Here is a 12,618-nt window from a genome sequence, read left to right on the forward strand (position 1 = left end):
GGTTTGGCCAAAGATGGCAGCATTTAGCGGGATTGCCACCTGCACCTCATCTGCACCTCATCTGCACCTCATCAGGCTTTGATTGACATGAGCTGCAGGCGTGCAGACTCTCAGCCTGACCCCCCACTCCTGTCTTCCCTGGAGCCAGATGCACACAGCTGAGAGTGTCCACACTGAAATTCACTCCGCAGTGTTGTTCATTGCATAGATGACCCCACCACCACCTTCCTGGATCTGTGGACCAAAGGAACATGAGCTGGGGAAGCCCTGATTGCTGATGTACTTGTCAGAACTTTCTAGAAAATACCAAGTAACACACTCATTTTCAGTGGATTCACTTGTGTGAAGCCCATTAGGTTGCTCCAAATTACTGGCATAGGTAATCTGCTTTCCATGTCTATGTCTACCTTGAGAATGGAATTAGATTGGTAGGGTCCACTTCTCAGTGCCAGTACAGTCTCTGAGATTTTGTACTTATGTATTTAGCTTTCTAGAAGAAAGAGACACCTGAGGAAGACACCTAATGCCTATGCACACACATTTAAGCACACACACACACACACATACAGACACAAATGCACTACACGTGAATTCCAGGCCAGCCTAGGCTAAAGAATAAGACTTTGTCTCAAAAAAAGAAGACGAAAAGCCTTATGCTGATTTTATCCAAGCATACATTACTAATCAGAAATCAGAATTACATTCTCCTGTGCATCCACAGGGTAGAGTTTGTGTCCCGGATCCTCAGTAGCTGGGCTTCTTTGTCCTTTAAGACAAAAAAAAAGCTCAAGGAATCCAGCACTGAGCTAGAGTGCACACATACATAGACATATGCATAGATACACACATATAGACACACGCACGCACACATGCACACATATACACTATGATTATATACATATGTACATGTAGACACATGCACACACATACAATGGTCAGATGCATATATACACACATAGACACATGCACACACACATACACACAATCGTCATATGCATACACACACGGAGACACACCTTTTAGACTATGCTGTCCACTGATTCAGATTGAAACCAGTCTTGAGGGCTGCAGACGCCAGCACCGACTTTGTTATCAGAGTTGGAGGTTAGAACGTGAAAGTGCCCTGAAAAGCTAAAGTGCTTGAAGACAGGGCTACAGGCCCTGAGAGGAACCAAAGGCCTCCTTGTGCTACAGTGCTGTCGATTTCGCCCCCTCCCTCCCTCCCTTCCTCCCTTCCTCCGTCTCTCTCTTTCTTTTTCTCTCTCCTTTATTTTGAGAAAGGATCTCACTATCTAGCCCTGGCTGACTAGCCTGGAACTTGATATGTAGACCAGGCTGGCCTCCTACTCATTAGACTCAGAGATCAGTCTGCCTCTGCCTCCCAAGTGCTGGGATGAAAGGCACGCACCACCACACCTGGCTTTGAATTTTGTGTTTGCTGAGTCAGAGGATGACCCCGGCCTCCTTCTCTGAGTACCTAGCTTAGATGTTCAAACGAGAAGCTATTATCACTCCTTACAAAAAAAAAATGAGGCATTGCTACCCCAAAACCCTTAACAATGGACATTTTCCATCCACGTCAGAAGTTTTGTTTTTTGGGGTTTTTTTTGTTTGTTTGTTTGCTGTTTTTTGAGACAGGGTTTCTCTGTGTAACAGCCTTGGCTGTCCTGGAACTCACTCTGTAGACCAGGCTGGCCTCAAACTCACAGAGATCCGCCTGCCTCTGCCTCCCAAGTGCTGGGATTAAGGGGATGGGCCAAGAAACCCTGTAACGGTATTCAGAGCTCATCTGGGTAAACTAAGTTTCTCATCTGAGAGCGATAATCCAGTCACATCTTTATATTTTATTATGTGTATTCGCGTATGCAAACTAGAGTGCAGGTACCCACAAGGTCAGAGCTGCCGTAGCTCCCCAGTGCTAGAGTGGCAAGCAGTTTTGAGCTGCCCCCAGTAGGTACTAGGAACAGAACCTGGGTCTTCTGTAAGAGCAGCATATGCTCTCAATTGCTTCAACATCTCCCTGTCCCACCCAGTCACATGTTTTATCCTATTAAGGGATATTCCCACCTTTGTCATCAAAAGTAATACAAGTTCCAGGGATTGGGATGTGGATGTATCTCTTCATGGGCATCGTCAGTCAATCGACTGCAGTTATTGAATAAAAACACATTTGCACGTTCCCTTTGGTTGGGAATCCCATAATAACCACTTTAACAATATCAATGAGGGACTCCAAGCAAGAGTGCCCCCAGGTTCTTAACCAACTCCTGATGCAAACAGCTGTGACCTTGCTGGTGGCAGCAGGAAGATGTCTGCACTGTTGGTAATGGACTTGAGAGCGTTACCAAGTTGTTGCCTTACAATCTTCAACTTCCATGTAAGAAGTTTGGCTACTCTGAGGTTCCATAAAGAAAGAGCAAATCAAGAGACACTCACAGAGAGACAGAGGAAGAAGGATGCCTGAGAAGCTCAGGTCCTGCAGCCCAGGCAGCAGACGTATGAATACAGAAGGCACTAAAGATGACTGCAGCCACATCAGACCCTGGCCTGGCTAGTTTTACGTCAACTCGACACAAGCTTGAGTCATCTGAGAGGAGGAAACTTACAATTGAGAAAAGGCCTCCAAATTATCAGGCTGTAGGCAAGCCTGTAGGGCATTTTCTTAATTAGTGATTGATGGGGGAGGGCCCAGCCCATTATGGGTGATGCCATCCCTGGGCTGGTGGTCCTGGGTTCTATAACAAAGCAGGTTGAGCAAGCCATGATGAGCAAGCCAGTAAGCAGCACTCTCCATGGCCTCTGCATCAGCTCCTGCCTCTAGGTTCTTGCTCTGTTTGAGTTCCTGTCCTGACTTCCTTCAATAATGGACTACAATCTAGAAGTGTAAGCCAAATAAACCCTTTCCGCCCCAACTTGCTTTTGGTCATGGTGTTAATGGAAGTAATAGAAACCTTAACTAAAACAGACCTTAAGCAAACACTCTCCTGCTCTGGCCTGCCAATTGCCAGACACGGGCAAAACAATGGTGTAGCCTATGTTTTTGGAGTGGTGTGCCAATGGGAATGAAATATTTTGAAGTTCAAGTCAACTAGATTTGGTGATGGACTAGGTATGTAGCAAGTGAGAAAAAGACAAGATGACTCTAAGAATTTGGGTTTGAGCAGCAGGTACAGTAACTCACATGGGCAACTGATTTTCAATAAAGCTGTCAAGGTCATTCCATAAGGCAAATGGTAATCTTTTTAACAGTGATTCTGTTAAGACTAAGTGTGTATATGGTTAAAATTAGGACCCGAGCGTTGGTGGCCCACTAATCATAGCACTCAGGAGGCAGAGGCAGGCAGATCTCTGAGTTCGAGGCCAGCCTAGTCTACAGAGTTAGTTCCATAGTTCCAGGGCTATATAGAGAGACTCTGTCTCAAAAAACCAACAAACAAAAGGAAAGAAAGTTCAGGCATGGTGATACATAAATATAATCCCAACACAGGGAAGGCTGAGACAGCAAGATCAAGAGTTCCAGGCTAGCCTGGGCTACACAGAGATCCTCTTTTAAACAAAGTTTAAAAAGATTTATGTTTACATGTGTGTGGGTACCCACAGAGACCAGAAAAGGGAGCTAGATCCCCTGAAGCTGGAGTTACAGGAAGTTGTGAGCTGCCCAAAGAGGATGCTGGGTATGGAACCCTGGTCCCAGGCTGGCCTCGAACTCATGACCCTCCTGCCTCCACCTCCTTCAGCAAATCCTACCGGTGTAGGCCACCACAACCAGCAGAACCCTGGTCCTTTGCAAGAGCAGCAAGTGCTTTGAACCACTGAGCCATCTCTCTGACCCTTTATCCTCCCCCGCCACACACACACACTTTTCCTTTTTTTCTGTTTTAAATCTGTGACTCATTGTGAATTTGCTTTTCTATACGGACATCCAACAAATCTAGCACTGTATGTTCTTTATCACATTTCACTGAGCTCGTAGATGGGAAGTTAGTTGATGGTATACATGCTGATCTATTACAGGATTCGCTGTGATGTTCTAGTAATCCATTTCAATAATAAATGTATTTGTCTCTTCATCAAGGTGGGACAAAGGTGATCTTTTTGTTTGTTTTTCGAGACAGGGTTTCTCTGTGTATCAGCCCTGGCTGTCCTGGAACTCACTCTGTAGACCAGGCTAGCCTCGAACTCACAGAGATCCACCTGCCTTTACCTTCTGAATGCTGGGATTAAAGGTGTGTGCCACCATGCCCAGCCCAACAAAGGTGATCTTAATGTCAAGCAAATCTGCAGTTTCAAAGTTTGACTTTTTCTAAATTTTATTTTTAGTACTTATTTATTTTATGTGTATGTGTAATGCCTGAGTGCATGTATGAGCACAGGTGTTAGATTTCCTAGAACTGGAGTTACGGATAGTTGGGAACCAAACCTGAGTCCTCTGCAAGAGCAGTACATGCTTTTAACTTTGAGCTATCTCTCCAGCCCCTTGAATGTGTGTGTGTGTGTGTGTGTGTGTGTGTGTGTACACACGAATGTGCCGGTGCCTGGGGAATACAGAAGAAGGCATCTAATTCTCTGGAGCTAGAGTAACATGAGGCTGTGAACTGCCTGCTGTGGGTGCTGGGATATGAACTCCAGTCCTCTGGAAAACCAGCAGGAGCTCCTAACTGCTAAGTGATCCCTCCAGCCACCAGCTATGTGCCTTTTAAGATCTTCTGGGTCAGCCGGGCGGTGGTGACGCACGCCTTTCATCCCAGCACTCGGGAGGCAGAGCCAGGCGGATCTCTGTGAGTTCGAGGCCAGCCTGGACTACCAAGTGAGTTCCAGGAAAGGCGCAAAGCTACACAGAGAAACCCTGTCTCGAAAAACCAAAAAAAGATCTTCTGGGTCACCTTGATGTTACTTCATTATGTGAACCTGAGCTGTCTCAGCCCATAAAGAAGTGTGTTTATAGGCCAGGGGTGGTGGCACATACCTTTAATCCCAGCACTCAGGAGGCAGAGGTAGGCGAATCTCTGTAAGTTTGAGGCCAGCCTGGTCTACAGAGTTAGTTCCAGGACAGCCAGGGCTGATACACAGAGAAACCCTGTCTCAAAAACAAAACAACAACAACAACAACAACAAAGAAGTGTGTTTATGGTGCAGGAGAGATTGCTCAGCGGTTAAGAGCACTTGCTATTCTTCCAGAGGACTCAGGTTCAATTCCCAACACCCATATGGAGCTTATAACCATCTGTAACCCTACCTCCAAGGCCTTTTTCTGGCCTCTGAGGGCACTAGGCATGCATATGGCACACAGATACACATGCAGGCAAAACACCCATGCACATAAAATACAATAATAAACAAAAGAAGTGTGTTTATTGAAGTTCCTCTTCTTGGTTGGGTCTTGGAACCCAAGGTTTTCTTCTTTGGCCCTGGGAGCCTGGCACATATTGGGGCTTTTCACCCACAGCCTTGTTCCCTCTGCAGTGCAGCACTGAATTAGATGAAAGCCTTCAAGGGAAGGGGACCTCCATTGGGATGTCCGCCTCCACCCTCCGTCTCCTCCCGTGGAATACTGTCTCCTGGAGCCTCGCCTTTCACAGTCCACTCTCTCCACTTATTGGCTCTCTTCTCCAGTTGCTCAGCAGCCACATCTCCTTAGAATGGGAGTTGAGCAGCCTTCGTATCAACAGCCAGATGCTTGCAGGCAGAAATCAGATAAAGAATTTTGGCTCAGCACTCCGGTTCCTTTCCTTCTCATGCTCTGCCCACTCAGATCCTAGTTAGCTAGGTATCTCTCTGAAGATACCATAAAGACTAATTTTTGAAAATCTGATTTCCTTTTCAATCCGTTTTCATGGGAGCATGCATTTTCCACAAATCACACCATTGTATCCAGCAAAGGAAGTCTGGAGCTCTGTTTTAAACCATGTCTGTACCCTGATTCCTCTCACGTTACCACCTGATAACAGTTAATGTGGATTAAAAAATAACCCCTTGTCTCCTCAACATCTGTATTTTGATTTTTAATTTTTTTATGTTATTATTTTATGTGTGTGGGTGTTTTGCCTGCATGTACATGTGCACACCACATGTGTGCCTGGTGCCCAAGGAGGCTAGACAAGGACATTGGATCCCCCGAAGCTGAAGTTACAGGTGGTTTTGAGCCACATGTGGGCACTGGGATCTGAACCTGGGTCCTCTGCAAGAGCAAAAAGTGCTTGTAACCACTGGGCCATCTCTCCAGCCCCTGTATTTTGATTTTTTTGTTAAAATTTTATTTATTTACTTGTGAGTGTGTGTCTGCATATGTTAGGTGTGAGTAGGTATCCAAGGAAGACAGAAGAGGGCGTTAGATCACCTGGAGGCGGAGTCACAGGCTAGCCCTTTGTTTTGATGTTAAGAGGCAAATCAGCCATTAAGAGCACTTGTTCCTTCAGAAGACCCAAGCTGGATTCTCAGCATTCACATGGCTGCTCACAACTCCAGTTCCGGGGGATCGATGCCCTCCTCCGCTCTCCATAGGTAGCAGGCAAAGAGGTGGTACATAGACATACATGCAAAGAAACAGACATACAGGCAAGTGAAACACTCCTACACATAAAATACGAAAAAGGGGTTGGTTTTTTGGTTGTTCTTTCTTTTTTTAGAGGCATCTCAAGGGCTGCAGAGATGGTTCTGTGGTTAGGAATATTCACCATTCTACCAAAGGACCAGAGTTCAATTCCTAGCACCTACATTAGGCAGCTCACAACTGCCTATAACTCCAGCTCCAAGGGACCCAGTACCCTCTTCTAGCCAACTTGGGCACCTGCACACAGAGACAAATACATAAAACATTTAAATAAAAGTAATAATAAAATAAAATTTTAAAAAAGAGAAAGCTCAAACTTTACATGTTTTAAAGCAGAATTCCCTCTGGCCCCACAGATCATTTTTCCATGTTCTTCCTCACAGTCAAATGCCACTCACATCTGTTCCTTGCCTCCGGCTAAAAATCTCATTTTCTGTGCTTGTGACTCTGACTCCCTGCGTCCTCCTTGAAATCCTTCACAGTTCAAACACCACTGCCCTTCTTACAATATCCCCATCCTGCTCAGGCCTTCATGCTGTTCTATTTGTCCTCATTATGCTTAATAGCACCTGTGATTAGGTTGTAAATAAATTATTAAGTACATTTATTTATCTGTTTATTATGTTTCCTTTTGTGCGATACAATTTCCGTAACAAGAGGAGTCTGCCTCTGACTCACTGGTGCATCAACATAGTCCAGACTTGTCTCTGGTGCATGAGATTTAATTATGACCTGATGGATGAGGGACCAGGTTAATCAATCCTAAGCTGATGAGAAGAGAAACATGCTGAATACCATGGTTACTAAAGACCATGGCTGACCCAGAGGAGCCCTGCTCAAGGTACGGGTGAGGACAGATTGAATTGGAGCTCAAGTCTCCCCCTGAAGAACAAGGGAAATGTTTCCCTCCTTTTCTTTAAGAGTTTTCTTCAGAAAAAAAAATTATGTTCTTTCTCTGTCTCAAAATGTGTATGTGTTCCTTTAAATATTCTGTCCACACAAATTCTAGTTGCCTAGTACTTCTCTGAAGATGTCTTTCAGATTGACTTGAAATCTTATTATACAGTATGTATAAACCTATTACATACTTATACATGAATTTATTATTTTATATTAAATGTCTTCTTAATATGAAATATATCATATTATAAAATGTTTCATTACATATGTACAGAGAGGTACATAACTGATGAACTCTAACAGGGCCTTGTCTCCCAGTTTCTGTGGATGGTTAGGAGCCTGACTTCCGTGAAAGTCTGGCTCCCAGTTGTAAAGCTACCTCTTTCATTAAAAAAACTTATTTTTCCATTGTATAAAACCAATTAACCGATGCAGATGGTGACCTAATTATCAGGTGAATTTAGGATAAACAAATGGAGTTGTCAGATTCTCTTACTGGAGGACTAATTAAGGACTAATTACCAGGGCTCCAAAGAACATCTGTGTAATAGGTTGTACTTCTGTGGCAACGAAACAGGGTGAGATCTGCCTGTGTCTTCCCAGTCTTGGGGTCATGTTCTAGCTTAAGGCTTACTAAATCCATTTTCTTTCTGATTTACCTTTGTAAAGGTTTCTGGGTGGAGAAAATGTCCTGTTTTAAGCTGGGAGCCGGTGAGAAGGCTCAGCAAGTAAAGGCACTTGGTGCCAAGCCTGAGGACCTGAGTTCAAGCCCTGAGATCCTCGTTCATCCACTGAGATGAACGCTGCCAAGTTATCCCCTGATCTTCACATACATGGCATGGCATGTGCACTCCCACACACATATAATAAATAAATGTAAAGAAAACATTTATCTGGTCATGGAGGTACCTGTGTATAATTCCAGAGCTTGGGGGACCGGAGTAGAAGACTGAGTTTGAAGCCAACCTCTACATACTCAGACTCTGTCTCAGAAGATGCGACAATGCTCTTGTAGGAACAATTATTTTTCTTGAGGACAAAATAAGTATTAAGTACACCCAGCAGAAATGAAGATGAAATAATAACCAGAGATCTATACTCAGAATTTGGAACAGTTTGGTTGTATTTTGTATTTTTTTTACCATCTCATGAGGAGAAAAAAAGATAGAACTACAGAATTAAAAACTTAGTAGAATGTGATAAAATATTTTTAAAATTGATGTACAATTCCATACAACCTGCCTCCTGCCTTTTTTTTTCTAGAAAGATCTACATTTTTTTCAAATATGTTCAAGTTATTTAATGTGTGTGTGACATTTGTATGAGGAAGCAGTCCCAGCATGTGTGTGGAGGTCAGAGGACAAGTTTGGGAGGCAGTTCTCTCCTTCACTGTGACTTCCGGGCGCTGAACTTGGTGGTCAGGCCTGTACAGCCAGCGCCCTTACCCACTGAGCCACCTTGTCAGCTCCTCACAAATGTTTTGATAAGCCCGGAATGTTAAAGAGGAAGCTTCCTGGGTGCTTTCTAAAGTGACTGTGGACAGTTACCAAATAGCTTCATAAAGGGAGTTGATCCTTCCTTGTTTGAAGGGCAGATATGAAAATTAGCAAAGAGCTGATTATAGGCAAAGATACAAATTGAAGTTTTTCCAAGTGAGGGGAAGAAAAAGTTAGACTTGGAAGAGGTTGTAAAAATGGTTCCAGGCATCCATGCCTCTCTGTAAGCATATCTCTTATTCTATGTGCACTCATGTTTGAGCACACGTGTGGACATGAGTATGGAAGACACCCTCAGGTTGCTGTTACTCAGGTACCGTCTACCTTATTTTGGGACAGTCTCTAATTAGTCTGGAGCTCAATGATTAGGCTAGGCCCGCTGGCCAGTGAGCACCAAGCATCCACAAATCTCCAGTGCTAGGATTACAAGTGAGGGCCTAAAAAATGCCTGGCTTTTTTAGGAGAAGTGTACCTCTTTATAGTGAGACCCTGTAGCTCTCCCACCCAAATTATGCCTGCTCCTCCTTCCTCCCCACTTGTGGCTTCTCCATACCCCACACACTCTACTCTCTGGTGCTGGTGACTGAACCCCAAGTTCCAAGCATGCTAAGCACTCCACTCCATCACTGAACTGCACCCCAGTCCATCTATGCCTTTAGTCAGGTCTGCCGCCGTGACTTTCTTTGGCTAATACAAAGCAGCAAACGGCAGAGCCTATGCCTCCAGAGGCTAGGCTGGCTTCTGGTCTCTGGGGACTGTGCTCAGGCAAGTAGACAATCCTGGGCTAATCTGACAACAGAGACTCCTCTTGTTAACTCATCACCATCAAGACACACAAGAGCCACCATCCGGGTGAGTAGCACCTGAGTGACCTGCCACCTGGTGGCCGATACGTGAATTAAACCCAGCTGAGTGAAGCTAAATCAGAAACAGATTAAGAGGCAGCTGAGCCAAAGCACTAACCCACAAAACATGAGCTCAATGGCTCCTTTAGGCTGTGAGGTTTTGCAGGGCGGTTTGCATGCAGTCATGCGTAACTGATAAATTATCTCGAAGTCAATCAGTCTCTGTTTTATGACACAGGGTCTCCTGTAGCTCAAACTGGACTTGAACTTGCTAAGTAGCCAAGGGTAATCTTGAGTTCCTGATCCTCCTTGCCTTCACCTCCCAACTGCTGGGATTACAGGCATGAGCCACCTACCACATCTGTCTATCAAATGCTTTCAAAAATTGATATGCCCCTTTCATAAGTTTTGTGTTCAAATTTACCTTTCAGCCATCTCTCCAGCCCCTCACCGTGGTTTTGAAAGAACTGTGTTTCAAAAATATGCTCTGCTTGTGTGGAATATGAAAACCCTGCTGAGAGTTTGTAGGGTCGGAATTAAGGGAAAGAAAAAAGAATGATGGGTCAGAAGGTACAGTTCTTGCTGTGCAAGCATAACGACCTGGGTTCAATCACCAGCACCCACGTCAGGGACAAAAATATGCCCATTCCAGCACTGAGGAGGCAGGTCCCTGGCCGGTCAGAAAACCAGTCTAACTGGATCAGATTGGTGAGCTCCAAGTTCAGTGAGACCCCTATCAAAGGTAAGGCAGGGAATGAGTAAAGAAAGTACCCATATTGACCTCTGGCTTCCTCTTGTACATGCATACAGGACACACAGGTGCATATGAACACACACACACACACACACACACACACACACACAGAAAAATGTATGTTGACTAGATTATAAAAATAAATATAAACTCAGAAATAAGAGCAAATCTATATTGTATCTACAGCATAATTACTAGAGCCAGACAAGGAATTTGATGTTTCTCTTGTGGTCCTCTCCACATGGGGGCCATGTGGACCTTACTGAATTACTACCTAAGTTAGAATCCAACATCTATTATCCCGAGTTGATATTTTCCGTGTCCACAGGGGCTATTTCTGATCAGACGAACTAAGTACTTAAGTTCTCCCCTGAACCCACATACAGCCTCTACTTCCCACCTACCCAGAAGCCCACTGTGGCCGCAGAGCTCACCTTACAGGATGGAAAGCAACGGTGAAACCCAGTTACTCTGTAAACACCCCAGGGCAGGAGTCACACACACGACTGCCTCAGTGTGGGTGGCGGTGGGTGTTGGCATGAGTGATGGTATTCAGTGTGATTCTACCTAGATATAAAAGGGAAGCAATGCCTCTCTAATATGGAGGAAAACATGATTCTTCTTCCATATCCTCATGTAGCATTTACTTGAATTTTAATTTTACCTTTTTCTTTTTCTTTTTTTTTTTAGATTTATTTATTTATTATGTATTCAGTGTTCTGTCTGCATGCATGCCTGTAAGCCAGAAGAGGACACCAGATCTCTTTACAGATGGTTGTGAGCCACCATGTGGTTGCCAGGAATTGAACTCAGGACCTCTGGAAGAGCAGCCAGTGCTCTTAATCTCTGAGCCATCTCTCCAGCCCACCTCTTTTTTTTTTTGAGTTGTGGTTTGAAACCATATTCTCACAAATGCCAGACAAACATTTTACCAATGACTCATTAATTTACCTTTTTTTCCCTGTGGAAAATTCTATCCCTTCACTGCAAATTGATATTTACAAGAAGTTGATCGGGTTTTCGGGATGTGCAGACCTTGTGTATCTTCTCTGCTCACGATGAAAGAGACACCAGTTAACAGGATACTGAATGTGCAGACTCTGTGTATCTTCTCTGCTCACGATGAAAGAGACACCAGTTAACAGGATACTGAATGTGCAGACCCTGTGTATCTTCTCTGCTCACGATGAAAGAGACACCAGTTAACAGGATACTGAATGTGCAGACCTTGTGTATCTTCTCTGCTCACGATGAAAGACACACCAGGGAAGCAGGTGTATACTGTGTTTTTCCCAAGACCCTTAACTGCCCAGATTCCTTCAAAACTCTCCTTACCTTTGCTAGATGAGAACAGTCTACGAACCTGTGTGTGTGTGTGTGTGTGTTCTCTCTCTCTCTCTCCCTACTCTCCCCCTCAGTTTTTTTGAGACAAGGTTTCTCTGTGTAGCCCTGGGTGTCCTGGAACTCACTCTGTAGCCCAGGCTAGCCTCTAACAAAAAAATCCTCCTGCCTCTGCCTCCTGAGTGCTGGGATTAAAGGTGTGCTCCATCACTGCCTGGCTCAATATCTTGTCTCCTTAAGTGGCTGCTTCACTGCAGGTTCCACCCTGTCTCTCCATGTGGTCTCTCCAGACCAGTAGTAATCAGGCTCATATCTCAGCAGAGAGGGAGTAAAGCTACTGCTAGGAAAGGAAAGAAGTGAGCGAGCAGATGAGTCACGTGGTATGTCTAGTCTGTATTGCTGGGAACTGAGGGAACAAGTCCAGAAGCGGACTGAGACTTGTTACCTTCTGTGGACTCAAGGTTGAGGACAGAAGTGTTCATAATGACTTGAGATTTAACATCCCACAAAGACACAGATATTCAGCCTTAACTGTGGCTACGAGGCTTGTGGGGTTCTGAAAGAAAATGGGCCCCCAAAGGGAGTGGCACTATTAGGAGGTGTGGCCTTGTTGGAGGAAGTGTGTCACTGTGGAGGTGGGCTTTGAGGTCTCATACACACTCAAGCCACTCCCAGTGAAATTTTGGATCAAGATGTAGAATTCTCCAGCACCAAGTCTGCCTGCATCCTGCC

The 12,618-nt window shown here is 44.7% G+C and overlaps 1 long non-coding RNA gene across 1 annotated transcript; it reads right to left on the reverse strand.

The window, feature by feature from the left end:
• Positions 1 to 5,557: 5,557 nt before the first annotated feature.
• LOC131914506 (uncharacterized) lies at positions 5,558 to 11,187 on the reverse strand. Its single transcript, XR_009380152.1, has 3 exons — positions 10,980 to 11,187; positions 6,675 to 6,787; positions 5,558 to 6,493 (listed from the first exon to the last, which is right to left on the reverse strand). It is a non-coding gene; the product is annotated as an uncharacterized LOC131914506 (long non-coding RNA).
• Positions 11,188 to 12,618: the final 1,431 nt, after the last annotated feature.

This window comes from Peromyscus eremicus, chromosome 7 (assembly GCF_949786415.1).
Source record: "Peromyscus eremicus chromosome 7, PerEre_H2_v1, whole genome shotgun sequence".
Lineage (NCBI taxonomy): Eukaryota > Metazoa > Chordata > Mammalia > Rodentia > Cricetidae > Peromyscus > Peromyscus eremicus.